An 18,033-nucleotide genomic window follows, 5' to 3' on the forward strand; every position below is an offset into this window, starting at 1 on the left:
CAAGGCAATGACTTCATTCATGAAATCATATATATATATATATATATATATATATATATATATATATATATATATATAGGTTTTTCTATATTTCGACTTTTCTAATACTGAAGACATCAAAACTATAGAATTATATTTTTCTAATACTGAAGACATCAAAACTATACAATTACACTACCGTTCAAAAGTTTGGGGTCACCCAGACAATTTTTTGTGTTTTCCATGAAAAGTCACACTTTTTTATTTACCACCATAAGTTGTAAAATGAATAGAAAATATAGTCAAGACATTTTTCTGGCCATTTTGAGCATTTAAAGTGCTGATGACACGTTTTTAACATCTTTGGCGATGTTTTATAACATAAAAAGTAATTCCAGATGATCCATATATTAATTCACGAAGGCGCCTATTTTACAAGTTATGATAAAAAATGCGGCTATTTGGGCAAATTTGACAGGGCTGCAGCACCCAGGAGACGAAAGAGGAGGAGCTATATGACGTCAGCGAAAGAACCTTCCTCCTAACTTACCAGTTTGTTGTTGATGCGACAGGTGTTCAGTTTATCATTATTAGTATTTTTATTAGACATTTTTATTTATATATATATATATATATATATATATATATATATATATATATATATATATATATATTTGCCGGCTTTTGCTCCAAAACCCACAAGGATGGGGTAAGTTTATTCAAGTTTCCCAGAGATCCCAAGCTGCATGCGAAGTGGGTGAAGCAAGTCAGGCGCACTCGTGACAAGTGGGAGCCCTCACCAACATCCATCCTGTGCTCTGAACACTTCGATCTGGATTGTTTTGACACCCTTCCAAGCTTAAAAGAATCTCTTGGGTGTTCAGTTCAGCACAAACGTGTGTTACTACCATCAGCAGTGCCTACACAGTGTTGCCAGATTGGGAGGTTTCCTGCCCAGTTGGGCGGTTTCAAGTGCATTTTGGTGGGTTTTGAACATATTTTGGGCTGGAAAACGTCAGCAGTATGTGTTGCCAGATACTGCTGAAGTTTTCCAGCCCAAAACATGTTCAAAACCCACCAAAATGCACTTGAAACTGCCCAACTGGGCGGGAAACCTCCCAATCTGGCAACACTGCCAGTATTCCGGAGGGGGTCTATTAGTAGCTATGCCGGATCCAAAGACAGTCCTCCTGTCAGAACATGTGTTGTGAAACGACATAAGATAAAGGTACGTAGAGCTATAGATTCTACATGATAATCATAAATGTAATCATAAAGTCGGCGTGATATCAGTCATGTATTTCCTTGTGAAAGCTTGCGGCTTTCATGTAACTGCCGCCTAGCAACGAGAGGCAAAGGGTAAAGAGGGTAGGCTATCATAGATTCTATTCGGAAGAGATCAGCACAATTCTAGACTCCCAGAAGAGGAAGAGCTAGCACTAGAGAGTTCACCGGCGTTTTCATGTGCCATTTCCATTGGCCGGCGAGGGCCTTTGCATGTTCTCCCTGTGTCTGCGTGGGTTTCCTCCGAGTGCTCCGGTTTCCCCACAGTCCAAAGACATACAGGTTAGGTTAATTGGTGGCTCTAAATTGACCAGGAGTGTGACGTTCTGTGTCTTGTCCAGGGTGTACCCTGGAGGGGCCCATAGTCAGCGGGGATAGGCTCCAGCTTGCCTGTGACCCTGTAAAACAGGATAAGCGGCTACAGATAATGGATGGATGGACACTGTGTAAACTGTAAATAAAAACAGAATGCAATGATTTGCGAATCATGGAAACCCTATATTTCATTGAAAATGGTACACAAACAACATTACAAATGTTGAAATTGAGAAATTTTATTGTTTTTGAAAAATATATGTTCATTTTGAATTTAGTGTAGCATGTTGTCCATGCCCCAACTTTGAAACGAAAGGCTCGAAATGCTGCATAGTGCTTTAAAAAAAATACACTTGGTGGAACATCTCACAACTATTTAAGTTAATTGGCAACAGGTCAGTAACATAATTGGGTATAAAAAGAGCATTCTGGAGAGGTGGAGTCTCTCAGAAGTAAAGATGGGGAGGGGTTTGTCACTCTTAGCCCTTTTCCACCAAATCAGTTCCAGGGCCGGTTCGGGGCCGGTGCTGGTTCACAACTCGTTCAACTTGCGAGCCAGCTGAGAACCAGCTTGCTTTTCCATCGCTCGTGGTGCTAAGAGAAGACACGTCAGTTATGTCGTTGTATACGTCAGTTACGTCGCTACGTTTGCATAAACCTTGGCGCGAATATCGAAGCAAAAACAACGCGGAGGAAGCAGCAACAATAATAATAATAATAATGGATGACTTCGCATTTGTACAGCTGCTGCTTCTCGTCGCTTAAAAATGGCAATCTTTCGCGGTCTTGTTATTGTTGTCGGTCTTAACAACTCCGCCCCCCGCTGATGTAAGCTGTTCTTTCCTCTGGCCCAGCAGAGAGTTGGTGCTAGCCTGGAACCGGTTTTTCTGGCCCCAGAGCCAGTTCTTTGTCAGTGGAAACAGAAAACCCGGTTCCAAACTAAGCACTGGCCCCGAACCAGCCCTGGAACTGCTTTGGTGGAAAAGGGGCATCTGTGAAAGACTGCGTGGCAAACAGAGAATCCAGAGAAATCTACACAAGAGACAAGGCCAAAAATCAATATTGGATGCCTGTGATCTTCAGGCCCTCAGGCAACACTGCATCAAAAACAGACAAGTGTCTGTAGTGGAAATCACTGTATGGGCTCAGGAACACTTCCAAAAACCATCATCTGTGAACACAGTTCATTATTGCATCCAAAATGCAAGTTAAAATTTGACAATGCAAATAAGAAACTGTGTATAAACAATATCCAGAAACACTGCCACCTTCTCTGGGCATGCACTCGTTTACAATGGACTGAGATGAAATGGAAAACTGTCCTGTGGTCTGGGGAATTGAATTTTTGAAATTCTTTTTGGAAATCATCTGACACTGCATCCTCCAGGCTAAAGAGGAGAGCTTGTACATCTTGGAAGGCACCGTTAATACTGAATGAGATGTATGTTTTGGAGCAGCATGCTGCCATCCAGATGACATCTTTTTCAGGGAACACCTTCCTTCTTCCAGCAAGACAATGCCAAACTGCATTCTTCATATAATAAACTTGTATGGCTCTGTCGTAAGAGTCCAAGTGCTTAACTGGCCAGCCTGCCATCCAGACTTCTCATCTCATCTCTAGCCGTTTTATCCTTCTACAGGGTCGCAGGCAAGCTGGAGCCTATCCCAGCTGACTATGGGCGAAAGGCGGGGTACACCCTGGACAAGTCGCCAGGTCATCACAAGGCTGACACATAGACACAGACAACCATTCACACTCACATTCACACCTACGGTCAATTTAGAGTCACCAGTTAACCTAACCTGCATGTCTTTGGACTGTGGGGGAAACCGGAGCACCCGGAGGAAACCCACGCGGACATGGGGAGAACATGCAAACTCCACACAGAAAGGCCCTCGCTGGCCCCGGGGCTCGAACCCAGGACCTTCTTGCTGTGAGGCGACAGCGCTAACCACTACACCACCGTGCCGCCCCGCCATCCGACTTATCACTTGAAAATATTTGGCAAAGTATGAAGCACAAAATACAACAAAGGAGACCCCGTATTGTTGACCAGCTGAAATTGTATATACAGTGGTGCTTGAAAGTTTGTGAACCCTTTAGAATTTTCTATATTTCTGCATAAATATGACCTAAAACATCAGATTTTCACACAAGTCCGAAAAGTAGGTAAAGAGAACCCAGTTAAACAAATGAGACAAAAATATTATACTTGGTCATTTATTGAGGAAAATGATCCAATATTACATATGAGAGTGCCAAAAGTATGTGAACCTTTTTGTTTTCAGTATCTGGTGTGACAACCCCCCCCCCCCCCCCCCCCCCCCCCCCCCCCCGTGCAGCAATAACTGCAACTAAATGTTTCCGGTAACTGTTGATCAGTCCTGCACACTGGCTTGGAGGAATTTTAGCCCATTCCTCCGTACAGAACAGCTTCAACTCTGGGATGTTGGTGGGTTTCCTCACATGCACTGCTTGCTTCAGGTCCTTCCACAACAGTTTCATTGGATTAAGGTCAGGACTTTTGACTTGACCATTCCAAAATATTAAATTTATTCTTCTTTAACCATTCTTTGGGAGAACGACTTGTGTTCTTCGGGTCGTTGTCTTGCTGTATGACCCACCTTCTCTTGAGATTCAGTTCATGGACAGATGTTCTGACATTTTTCCTTTAGAATTTGTGGGTATAATTCAGAATTCATTGTTCCATCGATGATGGCAAGCCGTCCTAGCCCAGATGCAGCAAAACAGGCCCAAACCATGATATTACCACCACCATGTTTCACAGATGGGATAAGGTTCTTATGTTGGAATGCAGTGTCTTCCTTTCTCCAAACATAACGCTTCTCGTTTAAACCAAAAAGTTCTATTTTGGTCTCATCCATCCACAACATTTTTCCAATAACCTTCTGGCCTGTCCACATGATCTTTAGCAAACTGCAGACGAGCAGCAGTGTTCTTTTTGGAGAGCAGTGGCTTTCTCCTTGCAACCCTGCCATGCACACCATTTGTTGTTCAGTGTTCTCCTGAAGGTGGAACTCATGAACAATCGCCAATGTGAGGGAGACCTTCAGTTGCTTAGAAGTTACCCTGGGGTCCTTTGTGACCTCGCCGACTTTTACACGCCTTGCTTTTGGAGTGATCTTTGTTGGTTGACCACTCCTGGGGAGGGTAACAATGGTCCTGAATTTCCTCCATTTGTACACAATCTGTGACTGTGGATTGGTGGAGTCCCAACTCTTTAGAGATGGTTTTGCAACCTTTTCCAGCCTGATGAGCATCAACAATGCTTTTTCTGAGGCCCTCAGAAATCTCCTTTGTTTGTGCCATGATACACTTCCACAAATGTGTTGTGAAGATCAGACTTTGATGGATCCCTGTTCTTTCAATAAAACAGGGTGCTCACTCACACCTGATTGTCATCCCATTGATTGAAAACACCTGACTCTAATTTCACCTTCAAATGAACTGCTAATCCTAGAGGTTCACATACTTTTGCCACTCACAGATATGTAATATTGGATCATTTTCCTCAATAAATAAATGACCAAGTGTAATATTTTTGTCTCATTTGTTTAACTGGGTTCTCTTTATCTGCTTTTAGGACTTGTGTGAAAATCTGATGTTTTAGGTCATTTATGCAGAAATATAGAATATTCTAAAGGGTTCACAAACTTCGAAGCGCCACTGTAAGACAAGAATGGGACAATGTTTCTCTTTCAAAACTACAACAATTGGTATCCTCAGTTCCCAAAAGTTTAGAGTGTTGTTAAAAGTAGAGGTGATGCAACACAGTAGTAAACGTGCTCTTGTCCCAACTTTAAAAAAAAAAAAAAGTGTTGCTGGCATCAAGTTCAAGGCGAACATATGTTTTTCAAACAACAATAAAATCTCTGTTTTGAAGCCAAGGGGACAGGGAAAGTGTTGGCGTAATGATTTTCTATTTCAGGCATTGGCTGTGCAGATAACATCATTGTGGAATCGGAGAGGAAGATGATTTGAGCAGACACAAACATGAACATGTTGCTTCAGAAAATCTTGTTTCATGCTTTTATAAATAAGATTTGTAAAAATGCCCTGTCCTCCGTTAGTGTGGCTATTTGAAATGACAGGTTTGTTTCTTTGCATATGCTAGAAACACTGGGATCAGCTCAGAGAGGGAGTAAGAGACATGGAGGCCATGTAGATGGAGGCCATGTAGATGGAGGAGAGAGGGACAGAAAAAAATGAGTGAGACAATAAGGTGCTGGAGAGAGAGAGAGAGAGAGAGAGAGAGAAACGGGAACAAAATAAAATGAAGATTACAGAGAAATTGGAAACAAGTTAGAGAGAGACAAGTACAAGCTATACGAGAGAGAGATGGACAATATGGAAAACTGTGTATTATTACTGGCTAATTGTGATAATTGGTCCCATCTCCTCACATTATCTCTAGCCGCTTTATCCTGTTCTACAGGGTCGCAGGCAAGCTGGAGCCTATCCCAGCTGACGATGGGCGAAAGGCAGGGTACACCCTGGTGATAATTGGTCCTTAGAATAATTTTTATATCTTAATGTAAATATAAGAATGAGAGAAAGAAAGGGAATGGAGGAAAGAGAATAGGAAATGCTAAAAACGGTAGAGAGCAATAGTTAGAGTTGGGGCGAAGAGGCAGAAAAAATAGAAAAATAAGTCAGAAAATCAGAGAGAGAAAGATAGTAACAACATTGAAAGACAACTTATGAAGTTTAGCACTTTTTGAAAAATGTTCAGTGTATCTTACAATGGTGTATTAGGGCCACTGTTGGTTAAAAAAAAAAAATGGAGCTGAGTGAGGGAGTAATATTCCTACTGGGGGGACAATTTCTGAGATTAGTTTCCAAGAAAAAAAAAAAAACCTTGGTTGTTTTTTGAGATTATATAGTCAGAAATTTGCAAGGGGAAAAAAAAAGTTGAAATTCCAAGATTAAAAAAAAAAAACGTCACAAATTTAGTGTCTTGCAAAAGTATTCATCCCCCTTGGTGTTTGTCCTGTTTTGTCACATTACATGCTGGAATTAAAGTGGATTTTTGGGGGGTTAACACCATTTGATTTACACAACATGCCTACCACTTTAAAGGTGCAATTTTTTTGTTGTTTCATTGTGACCAACAATAATTGAGATGAAAAAATAGAAATAAATCTGGAGTGTGCATAGGTATTCTCTCTCTCTCTCTCTCTCACACACACACACACACACACACACACACACACACACACACACACACACACAGTCAATACTTTGTGGAGCCACCTTTTGCTACAGTTACAGCTGCAAGTCTCTTAGGGTATGTCTCTATTAGCTTAGCACATCTAGCTACTGGGATTTTTGCCCATTCTTCAAGGCAAAACTGTTCCAACTTCAAGTTAGATGGGTTGCGTTGGTGTACAGCAATCTTCAAGTTATGCCACAGATTCTCAATTGGATTGTGGTCTGGGCTTTGACTAGGCCATTCCAAGACATTTAAATGTTTCCTTTTAAACCACCTCCAGTGTAGCTTTAACAGTATGTTTAGGGTCATTGTCTTGCTGGAGCATCAACCTTCATCCCAGTCTTAAACCTCTGGCTGACTCAAACAGGTTTTCCTCTAGAATTGCCCTGTATTTAGTGCCATCCATCTTTCCTTCAATCATGACCAGCTTTCTTGTCCCTGCAGATGAAAAATATCCCCACAGCACAATGCTGCCACCACCATGCTTCACTGTAAGACTGGTGTTCTCAGGGTGTTGGGTTTGCACCACACATGGCATTTCTCATGATGGCCAAAAAGATAAATTTTAGTCTCCTCTGACCACAGAATCTTCCATGTGTTTGGGGAGTCTGCCACATGTTGGTAAAACTCCAAATGTTTTTTTCTTATTTTGTCTTTAAGCAATGGCTTTTTTTTTCTGGCCACTCCTCCACAGAGCGGGGCTTGATGGAATGTATGGCTTAGTGTTCCTATGGACAGATGCTCCCTTCTCTGCTGTAGATCTCTGCAGCTCCTTCAGTGTTATCTTTGGTGTCTTTGTTGCATCTGTTATTAATGCCCTCTTTGCCCAGTAGGTGAGTTTTGGTGGGTGGCCTTCTCTTGTCAGGTTTGCAGTGGTACCATATTCTTTGCATTTAGCTATAATGGATTTAATGGTGCTCCCTGGGATATTCAAAGTTCGGGATGTGTGTGCCCTAATCTATACTTCACAACTTTGTCTCTGACATATTTGGAGTGCTCCTTGGTTATCACATTGCTTGCTTAGTAGTGTTGCAGAATCAGGGTCTTTCCAGAACAGGCTGATTTTATACAGACATCATGTGACACTTTGATTGCACACAGGTGGATTTTAATCAACTAATTATGAAGTTAATTGGTTGGACCAGCTCTTTATTTAGGGGTTTCATACGAAAGGGGGTGAATACCTATGCACACTCCAGATTTCTGTTTTTTCATCTTAATGGTTTCCCCCACAGTTCAAAGACATGCGGTTAGGTTAATATGGGATGGCCTTGGGCTGAGGTGCCCTTGAGTGAGGCACCTAACTCCCAACTGCTCCCCGGGTACTGTTAGCATGGCTGCCTACTGCTCTGGGTATGTGCATGCGCTCATTGCTCACGTGTGTGTGCATGTGTGTGTATTCACTGCTTCAGATGGGTTAAATGCAGAGAGGAATTTCACAAGTGTGTGATAAAGTCTTTCTTGCTTGCTTGCTTACTGTTTGTTACAATAAAACAACAATGTGCACCTTTAAAGTGGTAGGCATGTTGTGTAAATCAAATGGTGCTAACCCCCCAAAATCCATTTTAATTTCAGCTTGTAATGCAATAAAACAGGACAAACACCAAGGGGGATGAATACTTTAGCAAGACACTGTATGAGAAACATTTGGGAAGATCCTGTTTTGTTTTTGTCAAGATCACTTCACTTTACAAGGTTAGATGAACTTCATCACACCAGAGATGCCACAGCTGAACCAAGAGTTGCAGCAAATGCTGTCTTTTCTCCCCAAGCACACAATACAAAAGAGTAAAGGACCAAAAGATTTTAAACTGCATTTCCCAGAGTGCATTGCAGCCGGGAAGCATGTAATTATTGAGCTTCCTGGAAGCAATGGAAGATGAATGTATAAACCATTCAGCTTTGTTTATCCATGTCCTTTTTTTGTCTTGGCTGTTTATAAATGTATAATTAATGTGCAAGAGCAGTTTCCCATTACTTTCAGTGAGTGCATTCTTCTCATCTGCCCAAATCTGTTACTTTGAAATGACAGAGCTGAGAGGTATAGGAAATGCAGTATTGCCTCCTCGATCATGCAGTATAAAAGAATAAAGTGCAAAGAGATTTTCTTCTACATTTCCCAGAATGCACTGCAGCCAGGAAGCCCGGAAGCATGAGTGTTTGTTTCTGATGGCTTTTTTTTTTTTTTTGGTCTTGTAAATTTGTGACCTCTTAATCTCAGAATTTGAGTGTTTTTTCTTACAAATTTATGACTGTATAATCTCAGAACTTCTGAGGTTTTTCAGTGTAAATTTTTGACTTTAATCCTAGAAATTCAGAGGGTTTTTTTTTTTTTGTATCTCACTGATTTCTGTAAGTCAAAGCTTTAAGTGTTTTAAGCAGTTCATTTCATCACAAAAATATTAATGTGCGATGAACAGGGTTCCTCAAGTAAGGAATAAAATGCATTGGGACATGCTGTTCCTAGGAAAATAATCAATGACCATCCCAAAGATAATTATTTCTTATAACTGCACATCCCAAAGTGTTTTTATTGCTTTATTTTGCGAACAGTTTTTTTAATTTTATGTATTTAAAAAATGGCACCAATCCCCCCCCCCCCCCCCCCCCCCCCCCCCCCCCCCCATTTACAGTTATGGCTAATGTTGTGGAACATCCACAAAAGTCAGTTCCTGTTATTACTTGCATTACTTTTAATAAGGAAGTTAAATTTTAAAAATGCATTTTAGTTTGTTACTGGGCTTACTGAGAAATCTCAACAATGATTTATAATAAAATCCAGAGGAGCTGGCAGAGGTGTCTGGGGAAAGGGAAGTTTGGGCTTCCATGCTCAGACTGCTGCCTCCGCAACCCGGCCCTGGATAAAGTGGAAGAAGACGAGATGAGATTTATAATATGCATATAACAAGATAATGTATAATGAGCACATTAAAGCTCATAGGCAACAGTTTTAATTTTATGCACATTTGAAACTTTATATGTTAAACCCTCTGTAATTTTCTTCTGGTTCCAAGAAGTATTGTTAATAATAAAAATAAGTTGGCGCAGATCGTGGCGAATTTCTGTTCGGCTATTTTCGTGACCACTCGGTGCATGACGTCATTTAAGACAAACAAACTGAGTTGAGTCCACTTCCGTTTACTTACATTGCCGTTCAGCTTGAGTGCAGATGTGCGTTCAGGAATTTCCAAAGAAAAGCCATGCCTTATTGTTGTGCAGTGAACTGTAACAACGGGGACCGGTTCAGGAAGAAGTTATTGGCTTTTTCCAAAAAAGGAGAAGAGGCAGAGTGAGAGGGTTGGCTTTTTCCGAAAAAGGAGAAGAGGCAGTGCGATAGGGTTGGCTTTTTCCGAAAGAGGAGATGAGGCAGAGAGAGTGGATTGTGTGCGTGAAACAAAATCAAGCAGTCAAAGAAGAAACTGAGCAGCAACGCTCAAGGAAAATGGAGAAGATTGGAGGTAAACACTTTTTTTTTTTTTAAACTTTTGCTTGCAATTGACAAGTCAGGAATCCTGAGGGATCCTGTACAATCATTGTGGAAATGAGACAAAGGGATATTTCCTCGCTTAGAGTAGGCTATAAATAATATAATGCCACGGATGGCAGGCTAATGTGGCCTACCGGCACACTGTCAAGTAATCGTTACCTATATCCACTAGGGAGGGCGGTTTAATTATTCTTCAAAAGGGCTCTTATTTAGTATTACGACGAAAGTAGGAATTTATCATAACTACCAGGATAAATCGTTTGGGCGCGAGTCTTGTTGAGGTCCGGGGTCACCGCGATCAGAGTCGGCCGAGTCGCTGTCCGATTCCGGGGCTGCACGGTCAAACCAGTGCAATTAAGCAATGCCTTCTGATCAATCAGAATCAGCATTTTGGTATAAGTAAATAATAACGTGTGACCTTTTATTTTCACCGATTGCTTCGCAACAGCCATAGGTTCATACATGTATGGTTTCACCTCTCGATATTCAATTTTAAGAGTGCCTACTTCAAAATCGCTATCGCTTTCAGGCATTTTACACAACCTCTCATGATCAGAGTCCGTACACGTGTGCTCGGTTCGCAAGTACCGGTAAACACAGAACTGCTCCCGGTCTGTTTGGCTTAAATGATGTCACGACGACTGTCCCCCTGGCGGTGAAAGTACGCATAAGTGAGATGTACACAAACCTTTTGGAAATTGGGCAAAACAGTATATTTTAACCGTTTTATTCAATTTTAGGGTGCAAATTAGACACTAGGAAGATTGAATTCGCTTTTTGGGTCATTCTTCTAGACAATAAAGTTGATATTCTACGTTTCACCTCCAACCATTGCCTATGACCTTTAATATGTACCTATGTTATGCATTGCAGCCAAACTACTGCTAGAATTAGATTAGATAAAACTTTATTGATCCCTTTGGGAAGGTTCCCTCAGGGAAATTAAGATTCCAGCAGCATCATTACAGATAAACAGAGAAAAGAAATACTGTAGAGAAAAACTTCTAGATAAATTAAAATAAACTGCTGTTATATAAATTAAGTAATGCTTTCTGACCAATCAGAATCAGCATTTTGGTATAAGTAAATGACGTGTAATTTTTATTTTGTGTGTGTACACGTATAAAGGCTGAAATATAGCCTATTTTTACATGAAACGTGCTGTTTGTTTTTAGTATTATTGTAAACAGTACTTTCACACATTAGGCCTACAACTCAACGTGTGTCTTCAATAAGTTTTTCACACAGGAATTTTTTTTTATGTAATAGAACATAAAACATACTCTTCCAACATAAAGCATAAAACAGTTACACAGAATCCGAAATTCTTCTAATTCACTCAGTGCCTTATATAGGGTTTGACTGCTTTGTACATATTAGTGCACATCATTTGAGATACTGCCACAGAAACATGCACCTGAAAAACCAGAGACGAATGCCGCTTTTCCACTACCAACGCGGCTGAGTTGGGCTGAGCCGTGCGGTGCTGAGTCGAGCTGAGTGGGGCTGTTGGAGTTGCATTTCGACTACAACCGTGCTGGCTGGAAGTGGGTGGACACATTGCATGGAGTTAGTGAAAGTGGGTGGACGTCACGTGATGTCGTTAGGCGGCGCAAACAGTGACATCAGTGATCTTTTAAGCGGTAGTCTCACGACCCGGATAGTAAACAATAAACATGGAGGACATGGAGTCGTTAGTGTTGCTGGTCTTGGTGCTGTGGCTTGTCACCGACAACGCCAACAGATACTGGCAAGAGCGTATAGATGAGGCGAGGCGCATAAGGCTTCAGAAATTCTCGTAATTCTTCTTCTTCCGGGTTTACGGTGTTTACAGATCCCAGCGTGCTCGCGGGGCGTGTGTGGGCGTGTGAGGACACTCCTCACCAATCAGTGCACAGGGGAGTGTCTGCTCACGCCCCTAGCCCCACTCGGCTCGGTTTGGCTCGCTTCAGCCCTACTCCAAAACCATGCGAGTTTTGGGTGCTAAGCAGGGCTGAAGCGAGCTGAGTCATGCTGCTCTAAGGTAGTCGAAACGCGAGCCGTGTCGGGCTGAAGTGAGCTGAAAAAGGGTAGTGGAAAAGGGCCAAAAGATAATCTAGTCAAAGCACATTTCTGTTTTTACATATTGAATCAAGTAAGATTAAATAGTAACCCAATTAAAACTACTCTTACAAGTACAGTTGATTGAAAATGCTACCAGTATTCAACCAATTTTAAGCAAATTTCTCATTTAACAGTCTTGATTTTCCTGAATCACCAAAGAAATCCCCAAGGATCACTGTTGGTGAATTACAAGAAAAAGTAAAATCTTAGGGTTTCCAAGTCTCTAAAACCACCAGACACCACTTCCATGCCAACAGATTATTTGGAAGGCATGCTAGAAAGTCTTTTCTGTTAGTTAACCACAAATGTAAGCACCTGAAGTTTGCAAAACGCTACTACAACTTTGACTGGAACCGTGTTCTGAGCAATTCCAGCGTTATGGATGTGACATTTGGACTCAAAATGGCAACAACTGACCTAGTTAATTTTTATTCCTTTCCAGTATTTTAAAATTTGTTGTATATTTTTAAGACCTCTCATATTGGAGAAGTCATGGGAAAAAAAGAATTCCCATAGTACATTTAGAACTCTAGAAAATGCCAAAAAAGACATGCGTTATGGATGTGACGGAAAAAATACCCCATTTCCAGGGTGACTACACATATTCATCAAACTCTGTGAAATTGCAAACATAATATCCAAATGCAGGCATGCATTTAATAAAGGAGTCTTAGCTGAAAATAAAAAAAGCCTTTGTTTAAAATATTTTCTATTTCAAGCAGAATCTAGGAAGAAAAAATCAGCGTTATGGATGTGACATAATTCCGTTATGGATGTGACGCATCTGAAATAGACATGGCATATGTTTAGAAAATCAGCAATTTAACCACCATAACCCTTTGAAAAACTCTCTAAATATCAGCTAAAACTGTCAAAGTTCTTAAATAATATTTAGGATGGCTGTTTTGCTGTTTTGTGGATTTTAGCATACATTTCTGTGGCTTGTGGCAATAATATAGAATTGTACATGATCAAAGTTGATTTTAGCTTGGGTTTTACATTATAAGAAAGAAAGACTGACAGTGACAGGTTGGTTACAAATTGGTTCAACTTATTCACATCTGTAAAATACAGGCCTAGGTGATATCTCTGGGAGTGGTTTTGATGTATTACATGTTGCTTTATTTTTGCATGGTGAGGTTGACATTTACATGGAATTGCCCTTCTACGGTCTGATGAAACAAAAACGGAACTTTTTGGCAATAAACACTCAAGGTTGGTTTAGTGTAAAAAGAAGGGTGGCTATAATGAAAAGAACCCTATCAAAACTGTAAAAATATGGTGGAAGTTCTGTGATGTCTTGGGGTTGCATTTTCTCCAAAGGCCCTGGAAATATGGCATCAAAGGTCCTGTTGGGGTACATGGCATCATGGACTCCATGAAATACCAGGACATTTTTAAATAAAAATCTGGCTGCCTCTGCCAGGAAACTAAACCTGGATCTTCCAGCAAGACAGTGATCTGAAGCATATGTCTAAATCAACACAAAAATGGTTAGTTGACCACAGAAGCAAGCTTCAGCCATGACCATCTCAGTCCCCTGACCTGAAAACCTGTGTGTGGAACTGAAGAGGACCGTGCATGAGAAGTCCTATGAACCTGTATGATCTGGAGAGATCCTGCAAAGAGAGATGGTCCAAGAATATGGCACCACTACAAACCCGACAAGAGAAGGCCACCCACCAAAACGCACAGACCAGGCAAGGAGGACATTCATCAAAGATGCAACTGAGACACCAAAGATGATGCTGAAGGAGCTGCAAAGATCCACGGCGGAGATGGGAGTATCTTTCCATCGGACCACTTTAAGCCATACACTCCACAAAGCAGGGCTTTATGGAAGAGAGGCCAGAAAAAAGCCATTGCTTGATGAAAAAAAAATAATAATAAAACACATTTGGAGTTTTCCCAACAGTATGTGGCAAACTCCCCAAACACATGGAAGAAGATTCTCTGGTCAGATGAGATTTAAAATTGAACTTTTTGGTCATCATGGGAAATGCCATGTGTGGCATAAACCCAACACTTACTCGCACCCTGAGAACACCATTCCTACAGTGAAGCATGATGGTGGCAGCATCATGCTGTGGGGATATCTTTCATCTGCAGGGACAGGAAAGCTGGATGGCCCTAAATACAGAGCAATTCTGGAGGAAAATCTGTTTGTCAGCCAGAGGTTTGAGACTGGGATAAAGGTTCACGTTCCAGCAGGACAATGACCCTAAACATACTGCTAAAGTTACACTAGAGTGGTTTAAAGGGAAACATTTTAAAATGTTTGGGAATGCCCTAGTCAAAGCCCAGACTTCAATCCAATTGAGAATCTGTGGCATAACTTGAAGATTGCTGTACACCAATGCAACCCATCTAACTTTGAAGGAGTTGGAGCAGTTTTGCCTTAAGAAATGGGCAAAAATCCCAGTGGCTCAATATGCTAAGCTAATAGAGCCATACCCCAAGAGACTTGCAGCTGTAATTGCAGTAAAAGATGGCTCTAAAAGTATTGACTTTGGGGGGTGAATACCTATGCACACTCCAGATTTTTGTTTTTTCACCTTTAATGCTTTTTTTTTTTTTTTTTTTTTTTTTTTTTGGTCGCAGTAAAAAAAAAATTGCACCTTTTTAAAGTGGTAGGTATGTTGTGTAAATCAAATGGTGCTCACCCCTCAAAAATCCACTTTAATTCCAGCATGTAATGTGACAAAACAGGACCAAGGGGGGGATGAATACTTTTGCAAGACATTGTATTAAATCCAGGGGTGCCAGTGAGAGTGGCACATGTTTTTGCTGAAAGTATTTCTTGATGAGGGATTTATTTTTCTCTGAATAAATTTTTCAATTAAAGGTTGGATTTTTTTTTTTTCTTCAGTGTGAGATAAAGCTACTTCACCAAACGGTGGATCTTTTTTTTTTTTTTCTAACGCTTTTTACTAATCTTTACAAGGTGGGCCAATAATCATAGAGGGCACTGATTATGCAAGGGCAGTTTCACCCCCATGGGTACTCCCAGAGCTGTGACAGTCACATGCTAGAAGTTGCAAGGTTATGTCTGGTTATAAGGCACATAATTGGACCTTCATTATCACTCACTTTCAGTGAGTCAAAATGGTAAAGGCACTCTACATTCACATTTCTGTGTCAAAGACACTAAAGATTCAAAAGATGTATCCTTCACTATACCACCCCACTTACAAGCAAAGGTGCAATTTAGTTGTGGGGTGCGGCTTTTTCTTTCTTTCTCCTGTACGCACTGGACTGTGCATGCATTCTGGTATAATAGGTCGAGTGTTCAGAATGTGTTGCTGTGTTTGGTGAACCTGCACAACCAATGAAAAGTATGGATGCTGCCAGGTCTTTTTGGTTTAATAGCCAAAAACCTATGAATGTCTGAGGAACCTTCCAGATCTTGCATACAAAAAGCCAGCTGGAGATCCCAATCATCTCATCCATGGTCTGCACTCCTCTGAACATTAACTACAGAGTCTGATTGAAGTACTCTGTTGAGGATGGTTAACAAATGTGTGGTGTTTTACCTGGAGGAGAAATGATGGGGGTTCTACTTTAAAAAAAAAAAAAATTTCAGGTTTCCAGTGCAACAGAACATGAGTGCCAGTTATCAGGGAATATTCTGGAGATGAATCATAATGCGAAGAATACCAGGTAGTGGGTGTCTGTATGCAAGATGACTCAGATGTTATTGTGCCATCAAGCTAAACAAGGCAGTAACCCACTTAAATCCATACCCATGTACTCAAAGCACATCTCAATGACTGATGTCCACTGGGTAGTATAAGGGGAGACTGAGGGTTTTTAAAAGTTAGGGGAGAGCAGGGAGACTTTGGACAAGTTTACAGCTTTTGTAAATTGTGTGAAATTCTTTACTGGTAGTGTCACATTTCATATTGCATTAGAGTATTTACTACACCCTCTTGCCATAATTAGTTTCTCAGCTTGTCACATGTGCTCATCTACAGGCTTCACTTTTTCTGCCATTTATTTATTTATTTTATTTTATTTATTTATTTATTTATTTATTTTTATTTTTTTTATTTTATTTTTTTGTGGGGAGACATGGGACACTAGGTTGGGAGACTTGGGACATGGTGGGGAGACATGGAACAAAAATAAAATGCCTAGGGCTCCATGTTTAATTTTTATCAAAATTTGCACTGGATGAACACCCAATTATGGTCCAGCTATAGAGAAATGTCAGTTTACCCAAAACATAACTCAACAAGCAGTTCCATTCTCAAGAAGGAATGGAATAAGCTTAATGCTCATGCAGGTACACGCCCACATTTTTAACAAATTTTTAAACAATTTTATATTTGTAAACCACAAGAGAGAACCTGGGACATGAACTGTCCCGACTCTCCCCATCTGGCCATTTTGGGGGGGGGGGAAATCCTTAAATGTTTTTCCCCATAATTGAAGTTTAAGTAATACTGTAAATAGTAACACAAGGCTACATACTTTAATTTCAAACAAATCCTGCATTCACCAGCATACATTACACCATAGAATGGAGGTGGACTGCAAAGAAGAAAATGCAAGTTTTGGTTGGCAAAAATATTGAACTGCACAAACCTTACGGCAGTATCCAGTTTTGTGGCTCCAAAGGAAGTAGGTTACTCTAAGGGGCAACATTTAACTTCTGATGTAATTTAAAACCTGATTGAAATTAATTTATGGGAATACAAACTGTCCCAAGTCTCTCTGCTCTCCCTACATCCATGGGCATGTAGGCCACGTTTGGCAAAAGTTGTGGACTTCACATAAGGAATGGAGGTCCCCATTAATAAACCGAGATCTCAGATTTATATATTGATGCGTTCTGAGCTGACTGGGAGTTTTGGCATTTATCTCAGTTTAAAGCTTTTCTTTCTTATTTCTTCTGATAAAGCAAAATGGATCTACACAAGTTTGATTTAGAACTCTTGAAATAATTCTGAAGTTTGTAACAATCCTCCATATAAATCTAATAGTTGCCATTAAATCATGTAAAATGATTTTAATGGTTGTAGGATGGTTGGAGTTTAAATATTTGCATCAATCTGTAAAACAAAAGGGGGAGAGAAAAGTTGGGAGAATGCAGTAGCAGGCCCCCACACAAAACTGCCTTTACCTGAGCAAAAGCCCGTTTGCATAGCTTCGTCCACTGGACTGGATCTGGCGCCCCCTTTTTAGTGAGGTCAATCAGTAGGCTGGTGATGTCCAAAAAGTTAGGCACGAACCACCTAATAGCCAGCGAGCCACAGGAACTGCCTCACCCCCTTTTTGGTCTTGGGCAGGCTGCAATTGCTGCAGTCTTATCAATTTGAGGATGCACCTGTCCATGACCCAAGTGGAAGCCCAGATACTGTACTTCCACCCATCCAGTTGCACAGTTTTTCAGGTTTGCTCTGAGCCCAGCATGCCTCTGTGACCTCAGGACCGCTCTGAGATGCTGTAAATGCCACTCCCAATCATTACTATAGATGATTGTCACCTAAATAGGCCGCCGCATATGCATTGTGGGATAATGGAGTCAAGGGGATCTACCCGTATCCCTTTGTTAAATCCAGTGTCCTGTAAAAGCAATCTGCGCCTAACCAATCGAGTAGTTTATCGGATATGCGTCAAATTTCGACA

The 18,033-nt window shown here is 40.8% G+C and overlaps 1 protein-coding gene across 3 annotated transcripts in view; it reads left to right on the plus strand.

The window, feature by feature from the left end:
* Nucleotides 1–18,033, plus strand: part of serpini1 (serpin peptidase inhibitor, clade I (neuroserpin), member 1) — an 84,611-nt gene that overhangs the window by 1,437 nt on the left and 65,141 nt on the right. The gene's annotated exons all lie outside the window — the stretch shown is intronic.

This window comes from Neoarius graeffei, chromosome 6, assembly GCF_027579695.1.
Source record: "Neoarius graeffei isolate fNeoGra1 chromosome 6, fNeoGra1.pri, whole genome shotgun sequence".
Taxonomy (NCBI): Eukaryota; Metazoa; Chordata; class Actinopteri; order Siluriformes; family Ariidae; genus Neoarius; species Neoarius graeffei.